General features: G+C 44.2%; 1 long non-coding RNA gene across 3 annotated transcripts in view; it reads right to left on the bottom strand.

The window, feature by feature from the left end:
• Positions 1-23556, bottom strand: part of LOC131487135 (uncharacterized) — a 94895-nt gene that overhangs the window by 18155 nt on the left and 53184 nt on the right. For all 3 annotated transcript variants that reach the window (XR_009249625.1, XR_009249626.1, XR_009249624.1), the window contains exons 2-3: positions 22313-22461; positions 112-267 (exon numbers count right to left, since the gene is read on the bottom strand). This is a non-coding gene — a long non-coding RNA (uncharacterized LOC131487135). The remainder of the gene's footprint in view (positions 1-111; positions 268-22312; positions 22462-23556) is intronic.

Here is a 23556-nt window from a genome sequence, read left to right as displayed (position 1 = left end):
AAAAATCTGCTTGGAGATATTGCATGATCATGTCATGAGAAATTAATTGAGGGGGAAGGAATGAGACACAATATAAACACAAGGCAGCTGAATGGTTAAATGTACACCCACCTGTGTCTTTGCCAGGGGTCCACTACATCCTGGGAGATCTCAAAGTTCAGTCCAGGTCAGGCCCTTACATGGCCCCACTTGTCTAACTTTCTTCTCCACATGATTTCAGAAGCAAAACCAGTTCAGGGGCAGGGCCTGGAGGTTGAGTCTGGCTGCCTGCAACCACCGGAGGGTCAACAGAAGCGAGAATCCAGGAAGTGAGGCAGAGAGCTCTTCAGGCAACAACAAAGCTTGTTCTCAAATACATGCTCAAATAACTGCAACTGCATGAAACCACAGGGGTTGTTTATCTCGTTTGTTTGTTTGTTTGTTTGTTTGTTTGAAACATAAAAATAACCACAAGTTGGGGGGCGCCTGGGTGGCTCAGTCGGTTAAGCACCCGACTTCGGCTCAGGTCATGATTTCACAGCTGGTAAGTTCGAGCCCCGCGTCACGCTCTGAGCTGTCAGCACAGAGCCTGGAACCTGCTTCAGATTCTGTGTCTCCCTCTCTCTCTCTGCCCCTCCCCTGCTCGTACTCTGTCTCTTTCTTTCTCTCTCAAAAATAAGTAAACGTGAAAAAATTTGTTTTAATAACCACAATTTTTAAATGTCAAGAGGGAGAGAAACAAATCTATCATTTCAAAAGCCTAACCTAATGGCTACTGTAGGTTTTTGCATGAGATTTTCAGTCTTGGGCCGTTTGCACTCTGTGCTGAAGTATGCCTTGTGTTTTGCGGGTGGTCTTTTTTCTTAATGTCATCATTAATGCATTTTCTCCAGGTTGTTGCCAGGCAAACACTGCAATCTAACCAGAAGGTTGCCTAGAACCATAGAACATCAGAGCTATATAGGACTCTGGAGGTCGTCTTCTCCAGGAATTCTTAGTTAGTTCTTCATAGATGCTTTGTGCCACACCTGAAATTATTTGCAGAATTTTACCATAAACATGTATACCTTGCTAGGGATAATAATATCTGTTTTTCATCTGATCCTCCGTGGCTTAGACCCCCCAAATGTGATCCATTCTTTCCACAAGGGTCACTGTGTACAGCCCTTCAGGCTGTTCCTTGCACAACTCTGGGTGGGAGATTCACCCACTCAGGGTATAACACCCTGTAGAAATGTGCAGTGCACAATCTGTATGCACATGGATGATGGGCCTGCATTCTATTCTATATTCATTTTATGCTTGGCACCAAAGAGCAGAGACGTGATTTGCCCTTTCCTTCCTTCCATAGCTCCTTGCGGATAATTCTTTCATCACTGAGATTATACTGAAATGACTTTAGGAAGTATGTTTAATTCTAGGATTCAGTATTAAGAAATCCACTGCTGCACCTGTTGTCATGTTTTCCAATGTCAGTTTTATTACTAATAAAACCAACATTTTATTCTACCTGAGCCTGACTCCTTTTTAAAAAAACTTTTTTAAATGTTTATTTATTTTTGAGAGAGAGAGAGAGAGAGAGAGAGAGAGAGAGAGAGCGAACAGAGGAGGGGCAGAGAGAGAGGGAGACACAGAATCTGAAGTGGGCTCCAGGCTCTGAGCTGTCAGCACAGAGCCTGATGCGGGTCTCGAACTCACCGACTGTGAGATCATGACCTGAGCCGAAGTCAGAGGCTTAACTGACTAAGCCACCCAGGTGCCCCCTGACTACTTTTTATTTTGCAGCTGTTTCCCAAACTCTGGTAGACAAGAAGGATGCTATTTATTGTCCCCTAAATCTTCTTTTTAAGTTATTTTTTTCTCGTGGAAATAATTCTTTTTTTTTTATTTTATTTTAGACAGAGAGTGAGTGAGCAGGGGAGAGGAGCAGAGGGAGAGAATCAAGGAGACTCCACTTTCAGCTCAGAGCCTGACATGGGGCTTGATCCCATGAACCTGGGATCATGACCTGAGCTCAAATCAAGAGTTGGACGCTCAGCCAACTGAGCCACCCAAGACCCTGTCCCTTAAATCTTAAGCATGTTCATGAAGAGTCAATCAACAATTCATGAATAAAAGAAGTAAAAAAAATAGCTGTACAAGGCAGTGAGGACTAAGGACCCAATGAAAAATTAATTCCTTCTGTAATTCTAGCTGCTAGAAAGAGTTCCCTTAAGGGTATTTTCATACTTTGCTGTTTCTCTATTTAGAAGCCTCAGTTCCCTCTTCTATTAAATTTTGCAAGGGATTCTATGAATTTTAATGATCAATAGCTGATCCTCATGGTTCTCAAAACACTTACAATTACATGAGTTGACGTATCAACAGGAAGAACAGGTGTCATCTCCATTTTACACAAAGAGAAAAAAATAAGACTGGAGAGACGGTATGACTACACTTTGTGAGTGGCACAGCTGGGCCTCAGCCAAGGTATGTCTGGCTTGGAATTCATCACACTAAGACCCCATTCCAGGCAGTGTGATAGACAACACAAATGATCACCAACATCTAGTTCTCCTCTACTTCTAGGCAAACAGAGGACTGTGCTTCCCTTAGAGTTGGACATGGTTGTTTATATTGGCTAGTTATGACCAGTAATGAGAAAAGGGATTGGTGTCACTTTTGCACCAAAGCATTTAATTCTTGGTGGCCAACTCATCAGCTCTCCTTCTTTCCCTGTTACAACTTCCAAGGCATAGAAGCAAGTTGTTATATGGAGGTGCCATATGATCAAAGCAGCCTAGAATGATAAGACAACAAATGGAAGACATTTGCTCTGGTGAGCCACATGATCCTGTAGCTGACTTTTCAGGAGCAAGAACTTGTACTGTGGGTAGTCAAGAAGATTTGGGGATTGTTTGTTATCACAGCATAACCTAGCCTACCCTAATTAATACCAACAGACTCCCTATGGGACTGGTCTTCTCTCCGTTACAGCTCAGGCTGGTGCTCTGAGAGACACGTGAAACCATGCTCAAATGTACTTCCCTCCTCAAATTCAGCAATCTCATTTGTATCTGGAGCCTTCAGCTACCACGTTTTAAACCATGGATGTGGCAGAAGATACAGCCCAGAGGAGGAGAATTGGGAAGGGGCAGATTCCTGCATGGTTGAGGGGAGACATCCCCTCAGGTGTAGTACATGCTGTGGGCTGGGTCGTATATGAGTTTCCCATGATTGACTGTAGTGGCCTAATGAGATGAGGTCAAGATCATCATCCCAAGACCACAAGGAAAGGAAAAGATCAAAGTAGCAAATGAGGGTCAAGTAAGAGAAAAGGGTCAACCTGGCTGGGAGCTGATTCAGCACCACAGACAGATCCCGTGGGCCTATTCTGATTATTTTTCCCAGGCAGCTCAGTCTTCAGTTAGCCCTGCCTTTGAAGTGTCCTTGTAGGTTCCAAATGCCCAGCTCTTCCCAAGTAAGAGCTTGTCATGCCCTAGACCAGTGACCATGTCCTTATTCATCCAACACAGTGCTCCCAACTTATTTTTCTCCATTGTATATGATGCATGAGAATATTTACTTGGCATCCTGGGATAAATGCTTGGGGCTGCTTCTGGCTGAGGTGGCAAACCTGTGAGCTCCAGCTATCCTAGGCCCTGCCTTATGGTATCCTACCACACTTGTAATATCCTCCTGCGAAGTTCTGATCCAGTGATCCCTCCTTACCCTCTCCTTGTCAGGGACTTGGCTAGGTCTTCTAGGTGACCTTTGGACCAAGCTAGGTCTGGGTCTTCCATCACTAGATCCTGGCTCCTTTGGACCCTCTTCCCAAATCTCACTATGCTCATAGCCAGGCCAGAGGTCCAGAAGACTAAGGCAAAGCACCTGGGACTCCCCACTCCTTCCTACACTCATTTATTCATTTGGCACATGTCCAGCACCTGCCATATATTAGGTTGATAATTACCTCTGAGAATACAGTGGAGAACAAGATGGATATGGTCCTGCTCTCCCATAGCTTACAGTCCATTAGGGGAATCTATTAACCAGCACTTATAAGAAAGTCTGATCAGTATTATGATGGGACATACACAGATGCTATGGATTGCCCAGCTGAGGAAACTAACTTGGAGGATGGGTGAGTTCAGGGAGGACTTTCGACAAGTTTTAGTCCCCTTTTGAACGATGCCTTAATATGTATCTAACTATATGTAACTGTGGGGATCTAATGGACGGCAGGAAGTATGGATTTCCCATGACTTTAAATTCCGCAAACATTTTCCAGGCACTATGTTGGATGTTCACCCTTGAATTACCTAACAACAACACTGAGGGAAGGGTTTTGTCTTTCTAATTTTCTGTGCAGCCTAGAGAGGCCCCACGGCTAGTTTACAACGGACTCACATGCTGGACTCTTCCATGCTACACTGAGCCTATGGGAGCTCCACTTGCCCTCTGTCCTGCTTCTGAGAACACATACCTCAGCATTCTGAGAGCTCAGGTCCTTCTGCCCTTGAAGTCTTCTGTGGAGAAGCAGTATTCAAGTTAGCTACAACTTCCTCAAGGTGTTTGGTTGCTTCAAAGAAGTGTTCACTGCGTGTGTGAGCGGTAATAGGACTGCTCTCGTGGCCCCTTGACGTAAGAAGGTGGCAAATGTCCCTGCAACCCGTCACCAAGGATTTCCTTCCACCAGGTGAAAGTGTCCTTGTGGAAACAGAACAGTGATCCTCACATCACTCCAGCCAGAGGCGCAGACAGGAGCAGAGGCAGCATGAAATCCCCGGGACACACCCCTGTCCTGTCTTATTGTGAAGGAGATTTGGCTCTTTCTTATTGTGATTTTCACTCCAGACTTGATGGCTCTAGCTGTGTTCCTGCCAGAGTTGCCCATCTTCCTCTACATTTAAAAATGAGATACCTGGGGCGCCTGGGTGGCTCAGTCGGTTGAGCATCCGACTTCAGCTCAGGTCACGATCTCTTGGTCCGTGAGTTTGAGCCCCATGTCGGGCTCTGGGCTGATGGCTCAGAGCCTGGAGCCTGCTTCCGATTCTGTGTCTCCCTCTCTCTCTGCCCCTCCCCCGTTCATGCTCGGTCTCTGTCTCAAAAATAAATAAACGTTAAAAAAATGAAATAAAAATAAAAAATAAAAGAAAAATGAGATACCTGTTTACCTCTTTTTTTTTTTTATGGGTTACTGTCAGGCAACGATTCTCAAACTCAGGGACCACAAGTGTCCAGAGGAGCACCCACAGATAGACCTCAGCAAGTTTTACTGCATATAATGTGAAAAGGTCTGTGCTTTCCTTGAAGGCAGAACTTCAGTTAGTCTTTCTCTTCTCACCTCAAGTGAACATGACCTCAGGCCTTTGCTCCCACTATTTTCTCAACCCATGATGTCTTCTCTCTTGCTGACTGCCTGGCCAACAGTAGCATGTTTTCCAAATCTCTGCTCTACCTCCTTTATGAGTCCCTCCTTGACCACGCTCCTCTGCAAGGTAGAACTTATCTTCTTACTCTATGACTCTACTGTGTGCTGCACACACATCTATTATAGCATCCATGATGTTCTGTCACAACTCATTCTTCATAGGGTGCAGGTTGGCCACCCAGCAAATACTTGTTGGATGAGCTCAGGTGTTCCTGTGGAAAGAGCCCTGAAGCCAGAAGGCCTGGACTTTGGTAAGTGTGTGAGTTTGACTAAGTCATCGCACAGCCCTACGTCTCATTTTTATCTTCTCTAAAATGCACAAGTTGGAGCTGATAAGGTGGAAGGCAACTTCTTGCTCTAAATTTCTATTTAGAAGTAAAAATGGAAAGACCACTGTGATGGTCTTTTGTAGGGTTGACTTGGCTAGTCTACAGCCCCTACTTACTCAAACACAAATCAAGGTATTGCTGTGATGGTATTTTGGAGATGTGATTAATGTCCATAATCAGTTGATTATCACAGATAATAGGTGGGCCTGGTTCAATCATTTGAAAGGCCTTAAGAGCAGAGCTGAAGCTCTCTTAAAAAAGTAATTCTGCCTGTGGACTCCAGTATCAGCTCATGCCTGAGAATGCCAGCCTGCCTTTTCTGATGACCTACCCTCCACATTTCTAACTTGCTTATGCAGTCCTCACAGTTGTTTAAGCTAATTCCTTGCAGTAACTCTTACTATGTATCTCTTATTGGTTCTGTTACTCTGGTTGAACTCTGACCGACATAGCTTTATACTCATGGAAACCCCAGTCAAAACCCCAGCTCTACTACTTATTAGTTGTGTGATCTTAGGAAAGATACTAAATGGCTCTGGGCCTCTGCTTTCTTATCTATAAAATGAGAGAAATAACTACTTCATAGCTAATAATAAAAGCTATTCTTATTTATGTGTTTTAGAGCACTACAATGTTTGGTACTTTCTATGTTTCAGCTTCTCTGAGAAGCACTTAACATATATGATCTCATTTAATCATCTATAAACCCTTATATGATTAAATGACATAATGCATGTAAATGATGATAAACACAGCCATACCATATACATTTAAGATGCTTAAAAAGAGTTAATTCTGACTTTTCCTTTCCTTTACAAACATTTTTTTTTCATTTCAGAGAGCATTCCAGGAGAGGGGGGCAGAGGGACAGAGAGAGAGAATCTTAAGCAGGCTCTACACTCAGCACAGAGCCCAACATGTGGATCAATCCCACAACCCTGGGATCATGACCTGAGCTGAAATGAAGAGTCAGACACTCAAGCGACTGAGCCACCCAGGCGTCCCTATGTATATAATATTTCTAAATGGTAAGCTGTCATAAGGCGGATCCATTCTTTGTATCTATTCTCATGAGGCTTTACAGTGATGGGGAAGGGGATGAGAGTGGGAAGACAGATCTGAACTGGGCAATTGGTAAAAATAAATACGCTGTAATTGTATGGGATTTTTTTTTTTTTTTTTTTTTACCCCACTGGTCTGTACCATTAAAAAGTTCTGGAAACAATGGTTTTGACTGTGTATATGACTTAAAGAAAACAAGCTATGGGATTAAAAGACAATTAACTTCGTTGACCCACTCTCATCTCCAGATTGGTTTGCAGATACATCCCTCTGAACATTAAATTGCCCTGGAATTCTAGTACTTTTTGTATGAGGATTTATGAAGATGGTCTATATGCATCAGAGAGGAAGAGGAGATCACCCCTCACTCCATGGAAAAAAGTGAGGTGACCAGAAATGTCATGAAGTCAAATTAGAAAATATCAGCTCTCTGGATTAATCACAGACTTGTTTCACTCTGTAAATCAGATTAAAAAGTACGGTACCTAAAACACTACCTGGATGCAAAGGGCTGGATTAGGATTTGTGAAGATATAGGTATATAGACATAGAAGTCCCTGTGTGCCAGAAAGAAGTTTCCTCACTTCTAGGAACTCCATGCCATTTAATACAATCAACCTCACTTATTCATCCTGGCCCAGTCATTGAGCAGATACAGGCCTACCCACCGCCTCATCTTCATGCTCAAGCATAAAGGAAGAGGAAGAAGCAAAGTCGGTAGTAAATGGGGCACTTGTGAGTGGGGAAGAAGGTGCTTAGATACATAGCCTCGGAAGGTAGTGCCTGGAATAAGGGGTGGATTGTTAAGTAGGTGCATGGGAGAAAATGTGTAAGCACAGAAGCGAAGGATTAGACAATCATCCATGGATGCAAGTTTCCACGCTAAGTCCCAGTTTCCATGTTGCCCTGGCTCTTGCCCCAGGTCTACAACCCCTTGTAATAGGCCATACTGATGTCCATTCCACCAGTATGCAGCCTCTGTTGTGCCCTTTTCCCAAGCCAGTCCTGACTGATGTGGGAATATATTTTTTAATTGTTTACTACAGAAAACAAACATATAGATAGAAGTAGAGAGAATAGTATTACGGATCCACGTACCCACTCCCCAGCTTCAACAATTTTCAATTCATGGCTGATCTTGTTTCATTTATATTCCCACATACTTCTTTCTCATTCCATGAATAATTTTGAAGAAAATGCCAGACGACATATCATTTCATTCACAAATATTTCAGTATGTATCTCTAAAACATAAGGACTCTAAAAAATAACTAATATATTTATCACGCCTAAATATTCATCATAATTCCTTAATAACAGTAAGTATTCTGCCAATGAATCATCTTTTTGTTAATTTGGCATGCTTGAGTCAGATTCCAACTAAGACCCGTTCGTGGTTATTTAATTTTATATCTTACAAGTGTCCTTGACTCAGCAATACCCTCCCACCTCCTTTTTCCCTCCACTTGCAATTATTTGTTGAAGAGAACAAACTGCTCATCCTGTAGAGTTTCTCACAGTCTTGATTTTGCTGATTGCATCCGTATGGTGTCATTTACAGAAATGGTATTTACAGAACACAGGCTGGGTACTAGGGTATTCAGTTCCTACTGATGGACATTTGGTCCTTCTAGTCTTAGTGCAGGAGGGTTCCTCTGACCTCACGTGTGGCATATAGCATTAGTTCCCCCCCTTAACAGCCATGAAACCAATATGGTTTTCCTATTTTTCCTTTTCTGCCACTCATTCACTCTGTGGAAAAATCAGTAACTACCTGATATTTAAGAAGCAAAATAGAATAGCTGTTAAGAACACATATTCTGGAGCCAGCCTTCCTGGTTTTAGATCCTAGCTTTGTTATTTACTAGTTCTCTGGACTCTCTATACCTCTGTTTTCTAATCCCTAAAAGAGTAGTGGCCATAACACAACTTAAATGGCATTATTTTTGAATGAATTAATATACATAAAGCATTTCAATAATGGCAGGTACATATTAAGCATGTATAAACACTTGCCATTAATATTTGCAGTGGGCATTGTACATGTGCAAACACGGGTACTTCAGCATGTAATTCAACTCAAACTAACTTAACAAAAAAAAAATAGGACTTACTGAATTACAAAGCTTGCAGTAGTCATGGGGAAGTGATAGAATAGAGGGGTGAGGTGTAAGAGCTAAGGACTTACTCAGAAACTGGAGTAGAGGACACAAGCCTCCTTACCCTACATATCACTGTTCAATTCTCCTTCTGTCTTGTTCTCACTCTTTTTCCTTCAGATAGGTTGGTATCAGGGAATTAGGCTGCTGCAGCCGAAAATCAATGTTCTTTCAGCTCAGAATCCAAGAAAAAATGGCTACCCTTTCCCTTCCAATCCAGAGAATTTAATGAAGCACTCTGATGGCTGACCTTGAATCATATGTTCATCTTTGGGCTAATCCAGGGCTTTGAAGGAGTATCGAATTATGGTTTGCCCTGGGTGGGTCACATGCCTACCCCTGTGAATGGGGGAAATCATGAGTAAAGCCTACCAGGACCACACAGAGTGAGGAAGAGATCCCCAAAGAAAAAGACACCCCCTTAAGAAGGGAGAAATGAAAGCATACTGGAGATATAAAAACAATAACCGCCAGAGCTAACTGCAAAGAAAATACAATATGGTGCCCACTTTCAACGAACTTGGATCCTAGTAGAAGAGGCATAACAGATAAATTAATCATGCCATTATTAAGCAACTATTCCATGTCAGGGACCAAGTGGTGGCGGTACAGGAAGGAGTGAGAGACACCCTTTTTCTCAGCAGCTGGTCTAATGGAAGTATCTTGCTTTCCCTATTGTGTTCCTGAATGCCTAATGCTCACTCTAGTATTTGAAATGCAGCAAGCAAACTGGGCGCAGAGATTTCATGCCAGACTCCAGAGGAATGAAACACAGGTACTCATTTCTAATTTGGGAAGGAGCTTGTCTGGGCAGTCTTTCTTCTTCTTTTTACAAACCCTTTAATTATATCATAGAAGTCACATTTACTGGGGGGAGGGGCTAGGACTTCCTATCGTTTGGGAGAGACATGCAACTTGTAACAAGCTTCATCTCATTTCGAAGAGATTTGAAGTAACTTACAACAGTGAATGAAAGTGGAATGTCCCACGCATCTCATCAGCTTGATAGCATGAGGAGGTTATGTGCACACCAGCATTAATCTCCTATCTACAACGGCAGCCTCTCCCTACCTGATTATGGGCAACTTCCAAAACCAGACCAGACAACAATAAACCTAAGAGCGCTTTCTGAGAGGTTTGCCCAACAGGAAGGAGGACCATGTTCTCACTCTTGAGCCGCATCTTATTGTCTCTGTGGCCAGTGACACCCTGAGAGTACTGGCCACTGGTACACTCCCTGCATTTCTATGGCCAATGCTGTGGTTTGTGGCCATGGAAAGGATTTAGGTCCTTGTCCTAAATGGTTGCACCTTTTTACAAAGTTGTCCTGAGCCCATCCCAGCAGACTGGGGCCCTGCGTATTTCCACAGAGGCTTCTATCGAGGCTGGGGTCAGACTACACCACTCCCTCCATGGGTATCATTTCTGACTGTCGTCCTTACACCAGGGCACACAGCTCTCTCATCCATTGTTGCCCCTTTCTCCTCCGAACCACACAGAACTGCAAAATCCTTTTCTATCATTTTATGAAATTAGATCCCCAAAGATCCCAGAACAAATCTGTAAGAGCCTGAACAAACAACCAGACTTTGAACCTTGGGGTGAGCTTACCCCGAAAGTGGGAGCCCAAAAGCATCTGCTTCATATGCAAATCCATCTTTCCAAAATAAATAAAGAAACCCAAGAAAGGGGGAAATAAATGTAGATTTATTACAAAAAAATAAATAGAAGGCCAGAAGAAAAAGATTATACGTAGAAGCACACACTGTACAGTTGTGTAGCTGAGCTTTGGAGTAGCTAAAGTGAAGACAGAAAAAGAATCCACGAAAAGGTTCAGAATTTCATCGGAAATAAATAAAACCAGTAGTTCAGGAGGAGTATGGCTTGGTCTGGCGGTATTCTGGAGTCTTTACTTCAGTTAACTTTACGTTTTGGTTTGCTGCTTTGTCCTATCAAGTCCGCTTCCCTTTCCTCTGGGGACACAGTTAGACCACATTCCCCAGCTCTCTTGCTGTCAGGTGTGGCTGTGTGACTGAGCTCCAGCCAAGGAAATATGGCCAGAAGTGCTGTGTGTCATTTCTGGGCAGACTCTGATAAGAAGCAGGTCTACTACCTCTCCTATAGTTTCTGTCCCCATCTACCAGTTGAACAGGAAAAACTCTGCCCCCCATGAGGAGAGTGAATCATGAGCTGGATAGAGACTGGCTCCCCAAGTGCTGGTGTGGAAGGCTGCTAAGCCATGCCACTCACAGCAGACTGAGCCATAGGGAGAGGTAACACAGTCAGTATTAAGCCACTGAGACTGCAGCGCTTATCTGTTAGAGCAGCTGATGTCACCATGCCCCAAATATAAGGGCTAACACTGGCCTCCCTTGTCTTAAACTTCTCTTCCACCCACTCTCCCCGATGCCCCAAGAAACATTCCAAAATTTCATCTGCAACCTCTCCCAGCACAATAGAAGATATTCTATCAGGGGAGGGCTCAAAGCCACTTAGATTGACTCTGAGCCCTCGGATGATCTTTCTTCTCCTGGATCTCTATGCCCTCTAGCTAATATCACCCTGTCCCTTGCAATCTGACAACTGTCCATTCTTCATACCAGAAGAGACCAAAGGAGGTAGGATTTGGGAAATTCTGCATTCTCTCTGCACTGACCGCACTGCAACATCTGAGAGTTGTTGTTTCCTGTGATGACAAAACACCAAGCATGCGTCTCTCCTGCTGAGTCACAGAACAGGCCATGTGGCACACTGTCCAGAACTGCAGGTCCCCACAGCCCTCTTAGAAGAGCCAGGGGGCATGAAGGGTGGAGAGGGGTCAACCCCAGCCAGTCAGGTCTTTCAGTAAGTTAGGCATTGGCCTGGAAGGAGGTCCACAGGCATGCTGATACAGCTGATGGAGTCCTGACTGTCACACCATTAGTACTCTGAAGGACTCAGGTACTATCATTTTCTTGGAGGTCATGTTGACATAACATTCCCATGGTAATTGGCCTTGCAAAATTCACTGGTCAAAATGTTCATTTCCTGAGCAGAGATTGCAATTAGTAGCCAATCAGTGAAGCCAATCACTCAGCACATCTACGTCAAAATTTGGAAGAGTTCTGAGTAGCTCTGTCACTTGGGCACTTGCTAAAATCTAGAAGAAATATTGGTCTGGACGACATAATGCCTGGGTTTCAGCTGATCCAACAATAGCCACCACTTACAGGGTACTTGCTGTGTCCCAGATCATTCTGGGCACTCTGTATGCAGCATTTCAAACATCTCCTTTGAAACAGGGTATCATTTGCATGCCCATGTATTTGAGAGATAACCTCATTTCACAGAAAAATACAACTGTCTACTGTACACACAACTGTAGGCTAGTCCCTCCTGGAAATAGATCGGGACTTTGATTTTGAGTTTAAAATCTTTTTGTGGAAGTGAAATTTTTCGGAAATAATTTGAGAATCCTATAAAATAGCATACGCAGCTAGCCTTTTTTCTGCTCAAAGCTAGATGGGGACTGAAGGTTCTGTAGAGAAAAAGGGGTGTGTGGGGGGTGGGGAGAGTCATGTCAGCCTGAGACGTAAGGCCAGGGTTGCAGGGTAAAACCAACTCTGTTACCAGGGGTCTGGATGGACAAACACCAGTTGCTGAGGGGGAGGACGGCCAGCACTGAGGTGTGGGTGGGGAGGTAGAGTACAGAGCACCTTGGGAGAGAAAAGACGAGGCGCTCAAGAAGAAGCTGAGGACGGCCTGTTTTCATTCTGTTGGGCAGCTGCCCCAGAGATGCCCTCAGAGCAGTGACTCTGACCCACAAACCGTGGCAATAAGCCTGGGAAGCCAAACCATCAGCTAGCAACCAGTCAATGAAATCAAATCACAACCTCTGTAGCAATAGGTCCCGATCAGATTTGATCAGTAACTGATGGCTTCGCTAAGTTTTGCCCTCACTTCCGACTCAGGATCACCCAGACATGGCCAGCTATGTTCCCCTCACCAATTACGCAGGACGCTCAGCTCTGGTTATCCCACCTCCTGCTTCCCCATGCAAACTGCCTCCAATAGGCACACACCTGACGCTTGCCCTTTTTTCCTCACTATAAAGCTTTTTCACTCCCTCGCTGCCTTTGAGTCTCTGCCCAAATGCAAGTGATGGGGGCTGACTCTACCGTTAGAGCAAGTCCTGAATAAATAGCCTTTACCTGTCCTCATGTGGGTGGTCTTTGTTTATTTCCATGCAACTAAGCAAGGAGGAAAGACCAGGAATTAAAAATCAGACTGAATGACTGAATGACGAAGTCCACCAGCAGAAAAATGAATCCATGGTGATGGAAATAAGAAAGCGGTTGTCAGGATGTGTGTGTGTGGGGGGGGGGGGATGGCAGGAGTGGGGTGAATTCACTAAAAAGGGTCATCAGACACTTTCTAAGATGATGGAAATGGTCTGTCTTATTTTGAGTGATGGTTACATGGTGTATTAAGTTGTCAAAACTCATTGACTTAAATCCTTAAGATTTAAAGTGCATTAAACTGTACTAACATTATTACTTGTGGCAGGCTGCCTTTAGAAGGGTCCTCAATTCCTGGTATTCACACCCTTGTGCAGTGCCCTCCCCTGGTGTGTGGGCCAGACCTAATGACCAACTTCCCACAAACAGGTACAGCACAAGTGACAGTTTATCACTTCTGAGGTTGGGTTATGAGAAACTGTGGCTTTCAGGATACTCTGTCTTTCTCTTGCTCTCACTCTGGGAGAGGCTGGCTGGTCTGCTGTGAACTTACCCTAAGGAGAGGGCAACATGGCAAGGAACTTAGCTTCCGACACACAGCCAATAAGGACCCCGGGGCCTGGCAACAGCCAATAAACTTGAAGCAGATCCTTCTCTGGTAAGCCTTGCTGTTATCTTGATTGCAGCCTTGGAAAAGACCCTGAATCAGAACCACCCATCTACACTGTGCCTGGATTCCTTGGCCACAGAAACTGTGAGATCATAAATATTTATAATTTTAAGCTACTAAGTTTTGGGGTAATTTGTTATGCAATAATAGATAATGAATACAAAGATGGAATCTGTTCTATATCAATTAAAAAAAAACCAAGCACTTGTTAAAAAGGAAGGGAATGGGGGCGCCTGGGTGGCTCAGTCGTTTGAGCATCCGACTTCGGCTCAAGTCATGATCTCATGATTCGTGGGTTCAAGCCCCACATCAGGTTCTGTGCTGACAGATCAGAGCCTGGAGCCTGCTTCAGATTCTGTGTCTCCCTCTCTCTCTATGCCCATCCCTCGCTCGTGCTGTCTCAAAAACAAATAAACATAAAAAAAATTTAAAAGGAAGGGAAGCACAGTACCTGGTAATACATGCCTCTGTTCTTTTCCTAGCTCAGTGACTCTGCTCTGTCCACCATGATCTACCCAAGTCTTTCCCCGGAAAGCCTTCTTCCAGAAGATAAGTTTCCTCAGTATAAAAATAAGTAGGACATACAGACACATCCATGGAAGATCTCCTCTAAGGCACAGGGAGAGAGATTCTCCACATGCTGTTACAGGAACATTCCTAGCTCTGAGGTGCACATGGAATTCAAACATGCTGATACCCAGACAGGTTCATGGAGGGAAGGAGGTGACAGAAGGGGCTGTCTCTTCCCTCAGATGCACGGTCTTCACCATGCAGCTCCTCCTCACATCTTCCCCTCTCTTAGAGAGCCTCCCTGGCCAGGACTGCCTCTGTCAGGGGGATAGCAGAGGGAGCGTGGGCTCTGACAGCACACAGATCTGGACTCAGGTCCAGCCCCATGAGCGGGGGAGGGGGGGAGCTTTAGTGCACTGAGGAAGCTCAGGACGTGCCACTTGGTATAGTGATTATTTTGAGCTCAAGGCACTTGAAAAATAATACGTGCAGAGAGATACTTTTCTCTGTACACCCTTATCTGCCTAAAGACAGAGCCTCCAACAGGAACTCAACTGTTATAAATCCCCTCCCCTGGGGTTCCATCAACCAGAGGAGATGGACCCCTTTCACAGGAAAGGAGATTAGAAGTAGATGCCACATCCAGGCCAACTTTGTCACAAACCGTCATATCTCCCCCACCTATTTTGCTCGGTGGCCCATTCATCTTCCCTAAAAACCACTCACTCACCTCCCACTTCCCTTATTCAGATGGCATGTCAATTCTGAAATCTCACCACGTCTGGGGGCATTCACTTTTCTGTGTATGACATCCCTCTGCACATAATACTGAAAATGAATAATTGTATATTCCTTTTCTCCCAGACCTAGACGAGGACAGTAGAGGGAAAGTCTTTCCTTCCCTGCAACACCATGACTCCTTTCTGGCCTCAAGAACCTCATCTATAAAATTAAGATAACTCCTACCTTGAGGAATGATCGTAAAAATTAGTGACAGACACCAACATGGATGAACCTCAAATGTACTGGCCTGAGAGAAAACAGCCAGATTCAAAGGCTACATAATACGACATGCTGGAAAGTGCAAAACCATAAGGGCAGAAAACAGATCAGAGGTGAGAGGGTGGGAAGAGGGGAGGGCCACAAAGTGGCACCAGAGAATTCAAGGGGGGCGGTGACACCGCTGTTCTATATCTCCATTATACTGACGGCTGCATGACTGTATGTGTCAAAATGCACAGAACTGCACATAAAATTGATGAATTTTATTGTATGTAAATTGTACCTCAATACACCTGCTTTGAAAAATAGGGGCAAAGTAAAAGGCACAGACACAATAATTCTCTCGTTCTAGCCCACTGCCCAGGCTGGGGTCACAGCCTCTAAGACTGCCCACTGACTCCTCTCTGCCTTGGGGAGTTTGTCATTTTGGGGCACACAGACTTAGCCCTGGGAAGAGTGGTATCAGGACCACTCAAAGATGGCACCCTGTCCTGTTCCATGAGCTAACAGGGGAACATTAAGAGTCAGCCATTTTCATCTATCATTAGCCTCTATACAAATTCATGTATGTTTTTTACTCCAAACCAGCAAACAGGATGTTGACACAACCATAGAGCAATGCCTACAAATCAGACATATATGTTATATGTAAGCTGCTAACAAACTATTGAATTCACCCACCCTCCTTTGCACCAGCAAGGTAAAGAGCAGAAATGTGAGTTTTTAATCAAATCAGAAAATGAGAACCAAAATATGGCAATGGTGCCTGTTAATCTCCTCTAAGTTTCCACAAGGATGGGCCCAGCCAGAAGCCTTCATTTCAATGGAAGATACAAATGGTTAGTTTGGATAAAAGAAAACGAAACCAGGGCAGGGAAGGGAGTGGCTACATCCTGAGCAAGACTGAATTCCGAGGTTGGTCAGTCGAAGGGCAGCTTGAGAGCTCGGAAGGCAAAGCCTTGGGTTACCAAGCCCTGGCAAAAGGATCTTACAGTCTGGAGGGCTGGTAAGAAACCTGGATGTCCAACTTCTTTAGGCCTCAGGGATTCCAGAGAAATCCAGAGAGACTCGTGTGGGTGGGCCAAGGCAAAAGCACAGGCAGGAGAAAATAGGGAGGGGATTCCACGCCCAGCAGGAAGTGGTTCCTGATACCCCGGAAGTACACTCTCCTCTGCAGGCATCTGTCTCCACTGTACCACAGATCAGGATATAGTAATAGGCCGTTACTTGCTGTCTCCACCACTGGATTCCTTGTTAAGAGGAAGGGTGTATGGAACTCATCATTGTATTAACAGCTTCTAGCTCTGTGCCCAGCCCTTCTGGCAGCAAGTAAAACAGGAACAGCTAACTCTCATATAATAACAACTAACACACATTGCACTCTGAGTGTGTCATGTGTACTCTAAATTCTTCACATCTATTAACTTAATTTTTTTTAATGTTTATTTGTTTTTGAGAGAGACACAGACAGAGACTGAGTGGGGGAAGGGCAGAGAGAAAGGGGGACACAGAATCTGAAGCAGGCTCCAGGCTCTGAGCTGTCAGCACAGAGTCCAATGTGGGGCTTGAACCCCTGAACCGCAAGCTCATGACCTGAGCCAAAGCTGGACGCTTAACCAACTGAGCCACCCAGGCACCCCACATCTATTCACTTTTAAAATTCTCAGTGTTGGAGAAACTTAACAGAAGACCATGGGGGAGGGGAAGGGGGAAAAAAAGTTACAGAGAGGGAAGGAGGCAAACCATAAGAGACTCTTAAAAACTGAGAATAAACTGAGGGTTGATGGGGGGTGGGAGGGAGGGGAAAGTGGGTGATGGGCATTGAGGAGGGCACCTGTTGGGATGAGCACTGGGTGTTGTATGGAAACCAATTTGACAATAAATTTCATGTTAAAAAAAAATAAGGAAAATAACAAATGACACAAGAGAAAAACAATTCTCAGTGTTAATATTATATTTTATAGATAAGGAAACTAAGGCACAGAGAGTTCAAGATGCTTGTCCTAGGCTATACCACTGGTAAATGGCAGAGCTGGGCTGTCTACTCCAGAGTGTATTTTTGGCCTTCTAATAATGTACTTGGTATAGATCTGCTGACTGAACAGGCCAAGGCTCTGTCCTTGCCCTCTTCTCTCGGACTCTTTCTCCGTGGCCTCATCTACCTCTTCAGTTCCTAATATTACATCTCTGCAGCCTAATCTCTCTCTTCAGCCTACTTCCGAACACTAAAGACATCTCTGCCTTTAAATGTTTATGGTTTAGTCAAGAGACAGATACATAATCAATACCAGTAAATCATTCACCTACCGGTACCCACCCTACCTCTCTACCTCCTCTCTCTCTCTCTTTTTACATGTGCACACACATGAATCCCCAAAGTCCATCCCCTACTGCCTTCTCCTCGGTAGGATATAACTGACCAGAAGGGGTATGTCTTACAGTTAACCTACTGAATAGCTGAGTTGGTTACTCAACACCAGTTTTCTGTTTCTACTAGCAGCTCCTCAGCACACAGAACAATGGGTAGGTAGCAGCATTTTCCACCAGCGTGAAACCTGAGACCTGCTCTACAAGGAAGAGTCTGCATGGGGAGGCCAGGGCTCTCGGGTGGGAGTCTGCTGCCCACCTCAGGGTAAATTTCTCTTCATTTATCTGCAAAGATGGAGATGGGGGTGAGGGGCGACCCTGCCTGTCTGCTTCCAACAAACATAGTAATTCACTCAATGTACTCTACACAAGTACACAGAGCTCACAGACAACCCTTTTCACTTGGGAACATATGCACTGGAGAAATGGCAGAGGAAGCCTCTGCCAGCATCTCTGTTAACTGACCCGATCTTTCCTAAATACAAAAGGAAACCCAGGATCGTAAGCTTTATGAAAAAAAAAAAAAAATCAATAGGTTAAAAGCGGAGTAGATGAGAAAACAAAACAAGAAACTCGTTCAAAACAAATTCTAAAAAAGAAAAAATCGGACTTTAGAGGAAACAGAATACTCAAGAAAAGAGGGAAAATGTAAAAGTTTTTATTAATATGATCAGATATTTGAGAAGCTATTACATCAATGGAACATGAATAGGCTGCTAATACAGAGGACATTGAGAAAATAATTGATTGGAAATTAAAAATGTGATTTCTGCAATAAAAATTTAAAAGTAGGGGCTCAATGATAAAATTAAGGAAACTGTCAAGAACATGGAACAACAGGGACACCTGGGTGGCTCATTTGTTGGGCATCTGACTCTTGATTTCGGCTCAGGTCATGATCTCAAAGTTCGTGAGTTTGATTCCCATGTCTGGCTGTGCACTGACGGTGCAGAGTCTGCTTGGGATTCTTTCTCTCTCCCCCCCCCCCCGCCCCTTCTCTCTCTTTCTAAACAAACAAACAAACAAACAAACATAAAAAAGACATGGAATGAAAGAAAAAGGATACAAAACATGAGAGAAAAGACACAAAACATCAAACCAGGCATCCAGGTGTCTAACATCCATCCCAGAAAAACTGAATCCAGTACATGAAAGAGGACATAATTGAGAAATAAAAAAATATATAAATTTTCCAGAGTCCCCCCCAAAACTTCACACCTTCAGAATGAAACGTGTTCCCCCAAAGCTAGAAGAAGAATGAAAAAAGATATGTACACAAATACATCAGTATAAAATTTCACTAAGAATAGATACTCTTAAAAGCCACCACTAAAAAAAAGTAAAGCACACATAAAGTTGGTCAACTACAAAGGGACAAAAATTAGATTGACTGCCGACATTGTAGCATTGATATTGGAAATTACAATATGATCTAGCAGTACCTGGGAAATATTGAGAAAATGACACTATGCCCACTGGCTTGGCTGTCCCAAAGGATGGATGGAGAGAGGCAAGAGACACAGGCAGACATCCGGATCCTTCCGTGTAGTTAGAAGATACAATTACAGCCATACAGAGCACAGAGCAGCAGCACACCCAGTCAGAGTGCAAAACCTCTGGCTTTCACATCTCCCTGAAGGCTCACAGCCGCTGCTGTCCTACCTGGCTCAGGTAAGCATTCCATTCAAGAAGCTGTTTGGGGTGTGTGTGCATGTGTGTGCGTTTAATGTTTATTTATTTATTTTTGAGAGAGAAAGAGAGAGAGAGGGAGACAGAAAATCTGAAGGACAGAGCCTATTATGGGGTTTGAACTCATGAACTATGAGAACCTGAGCCGAAACTGAGAGTCAGACGCATAACCAACTGATCCACCCAGCTGCCCCCGGTGTATTTTTGTATTGAATCCCTATCCACACTCTGCCAGCCCAATAGGAGCAAGTAACTGATTACAACTCCAGCCTGTTCCAGAACGTTCACTGCGAGACAGGATGAATCCGAGGTTAGTCTCCCAAAGTCAGTCTCCTAGGCATCTTGCCCTCCAGCAGATCTACATGTGAGGGTCCCTTGAAGCCATTTCCTGCGCAGTCACCATGGGGACCAAATTCATTTCAGAACTACAAGAGGTCAAAGAGTTTATCTCCCATAGTCTTGCTGAGAAAATAATGACTTGGGAATTTATTCGGAAATTGAAAAATGAAGCTAAAAAAAGAAGAATTTAAGAAGAATGTGGATTGGAGGATTGTCTACAATAACAGAAAGATTTATTCCATGGAAACAACGAAAAGGCGAATCAGATGACAATTGTACAGGGAGTTTATAAAACAATTGGCCCAAATTAGAAACTGAAGTCAAAGGACTTAAGATGAATATCTCCAAGAAAAAAAAAAAAAAGATTTCGCTCATCAGATAGTATTAAAAACCTAGAAACATCCAGGAATTAAAAAGGCATTTATTTCTCTCAACAAGAAACAAGGAAACAATTAGAAACTCCAAGGAAAGCAAACAAGCAAATGTGAGAAAAATCCCAGTGCAAAGACAGAGAGCAAACTAAAATGGCATGGTTTTGAGCAAGGCTGGAACATGAGAGAATTTAATTGCTCCATGGGCTCGAATATTCTTTGAACCGAGCAGGATTAGTGACATAGGATTTCACTGTATTTGGTTCTACAGTAAGTGAAAAATATATAACTATCATACAGGTGGTGATGTTTTATTTTTTAGAGTCAATCTGTAGACAAAACATGAGATATAATTATAGGCACACAAAAGAATTCAAACAGCTGAACTTTGCAAAAATGGTAGTCTGCAACTGATAAGGAAAAAGTGGAAGATGTTGCATCAGCTCTGACTGTTCCTCCTGCAGGGACCATCTCAAGTTTACTGAACTGAAATTTGAGTATATTGTGTAGTTCACTCTACAGTGACTTACCACACACCCTCCACACACTACACATTGCCCTGGGTCTTGAGAGACGATGCTGAGCATGTCTACAGTGCTGACAGGCAAGGTTTCCTGCCCTTGGGGAGCAGGTCATGGGACACTGTGGAGGGAGAGTGCAAGTGACAGAAAGTCGCCATCTTTGACGGCAGGCAAAGAACGTAAGACTCCTTGACAATTATGGTAAAAGCCAAACAAAAAATAAAGTTAGAAATGGTTAAAAGCACTTGCCTCTAGAAAGTAAGACTGGTCGGTGGGGCAGCGGAGTTTAAGAAATGAGTTTTTTTACTTGACTCAATTTGCACTACTTTGAACCTTGCCTTATAAGTATAAGGTTTATCTTAATCATAATTTTTTTTTAAAAAACTGTAATAATGCTACTTCTAACCGGCACGGTCAGAGTGGCTCACACTAAGTGCAAATGTTGCATAAAAGACCTGATGTCAGGGCTTCGGGATCCTGAATTTTGTGCAAAGAGTGTGAAATGGTGCAGCTGGGAGCCATTTTCTTCAATATACACTGTGAAGATTTTGGTCCTATAATTGTGCATCTGGATATTTTAATAGCGGTATGATATAAAATAAGCCTCTAGAAATATACTGTGTTGCCCTTTCTGCTTTTTTTATTGCTGTAAGTTGAGTTTTAATTTTTTAAGTAGTATATAAATATTTTAGAAGGTGCTGTGAAAAAGTGCTTAAGAAAGTACATACTTGGGGCACCTAGGTGGCTCTGTTGGTTAAACAACCAGCTTTGGCTCAGGTCACGATCTCGTAGTTCATGAGTTCAAGCCCTGCATGGGCTCTCTGTTATCAGCTCAGAGCCCACCTCTGATCCTGTCTCCCTCTCTCTCTGCCCCTGCCCCACTTGCTCTCCCTCTCTCTCTGAAAATAAACATTAAAAAAAAAAAGTGCATACTTGTCTATACACAAAAAACATGTTTGAGTGGTTCAACCCCTCTTATAGCCCATATCTAATAGTATGTTGGGATCTAACCATCGTGGGCAACAATGATCCCTGAAAAGATGTGTCCAGAGGTCTGTTTTGCCTGATCCCTTCCAATCTCTTTCGTCATTCTCTCCCAGACTACCTGAAGCTGCCCCTCCATAGCTCTAGAACTCTGGGAGCAGGAACAGTCATGGGGAAAGATGGAGGGTGGAAGGGGGTCCACTTCAGAATGGGGTGGGGTGAGAAAGAACGAGGGGCACTGTGAAAGATCAGCTCTGATCTGGGAGGGACTCTGAGGAGGCATTAGGTTAGAGGTGGGCAGTGAGGGGCAGAGAAGAACAGATCTGCCTGTAAGGCAGGAGAGGGTGTGGGAGCAGTAGGAGAGCTGGTGTGGAGTTTAGGGCAGTGAACAGAGTGGCTCCAAATGGACTGGAAGGAAGGCCTGCAAGGCAGGGATGTGGTGAAGGAAAAGTGAGGGCAACACAGCCAAGCCCTTGTGGTGAGAAATGAACTGCCATAGACATTGCTCAGGAAAGGTGGGCATCCCAGGGCCTGCCTGGGAAGGACACGTGGTCTATCTTAGGTGCTTTGGCCGTGTGGTCTCGGGTCCAAGCCCACCCAGGGACTCGGTGACATAGAATGGAGAATTTGTTTAATGACCCCAGAGCCATAAAGAATCTGATCAACAAAGCATAAAAAATCACTCAGGGACTACCCCTACCTCAGTTGTGTCCAGTTGGGGGTCTGTTCTGTGGCCTACTTCCCATCAACCCCTGCTCTCATCCTTAGAGGAGGTGTACGTGAGCACTCATTTCTGCCTCCACCTCCAGTCTGTCCTGGGACGCGGGTCTGGGTCACAGCTCCTGGACACTGAAGAAACACAGAGGGAGAATGTGTCTGTACTTGACCATCTGAATCAGAGCCCTATGCTCTCAGAAAAAGGCAGTGCCTCCCCCTGACCTACATTTTCAGGGCTCGCGTTCTTAACCCGCCATCGAGGGTGGTGACAGCTGCCAAGCACAGTTAATTCTAGACTGTCCGTGCAGGGCTCGGACACAAAGAACCATGAGTCATTATTGCCTTCTTTCTGCTGTGTAGGAAGAAACTACGACTGATTCCTTTCACCCTGAGCTTCCTGAGAGTCAGAGTCACATGCCATGGGCTTTGGAAACACTGACCTAGGCTTGAGTTCCAACGTCACCATTTTCTAGCTGTGCAGCTTGCAAATTTTAACTCGTCTGAGCTATAATTTTTTTAAATTAACAACTCGATATTAATAATTACCTCATTGTATTATATGGAGGATTAAGTGAAATAATATGCATAAAGTACCTAATTCAGAGTCTGGCACGTTGTACTCATCTTTGTTCTCCCATGTCTAGACATAGGTGGTGTTGAAAGTATCCTTGCCCTCATTTCCTGGCAAAAAAGTGGGACTGCAGGACCCAGCTGTCTCCCATACCCCCCGAGTCAGGTCCACACCCCGTTGTCACTGCCTGCACGTTCTCAGGTATGGTTTTCAGGCAGATCCTCCCTTCTTTCTGTTTATATATCATATAAGCATGCTGCAAACAAGAGGCTGTCTCTGGTTCTTGTCACATCCGTGTTGAGTTGCCATGCTCCCCGACTCTGTGCAGAGGGTGTAGCTGGCTGTCCAATGCCCACTAAGTCAGCATTAAGGCTGGGTCTCAGTCCAGTCCCTGGGCTAGTTTCCCAGGGCTACTCTAGGCAGCCAACCCAGCAGACCTTGCACACCAAAACCTCAATCCCAGCTTCTCCTTCTCTGAGTTCATCCCATGTGGGCAACTGTCTCCTTCAGCTGCGGGAAAAACTCCCAGATACGAGAACAAATGAGTCTGCAGGGTCATTCTGGCCTCTTACTGGATATCAGCAGCCCAGATTCAGAAAGACCTGGGCTTTCCCAGCAAAGGTTCTGGGAAGCCTGCTTTTTCCTCTTTTCTTCTC

Source organism: Neofelis nebulosa, chromosome 10, assembly GCF_028018385.1.
Source record: "Neofelis nebulosa isolate mNeoNeb1 chromosome 10, mNeoNeb1.pri, whole genome shotgun sequence".
NCBI classification, from domain to species: Eukaryota; Metazoa; Chordata; class Mammalia; order Carnivora; family Felidae; genus Neofelis; species Neofelis nebulosa.
This window is presented reverse-complemented; position numbering and strand designations above follow the sequence as displayed.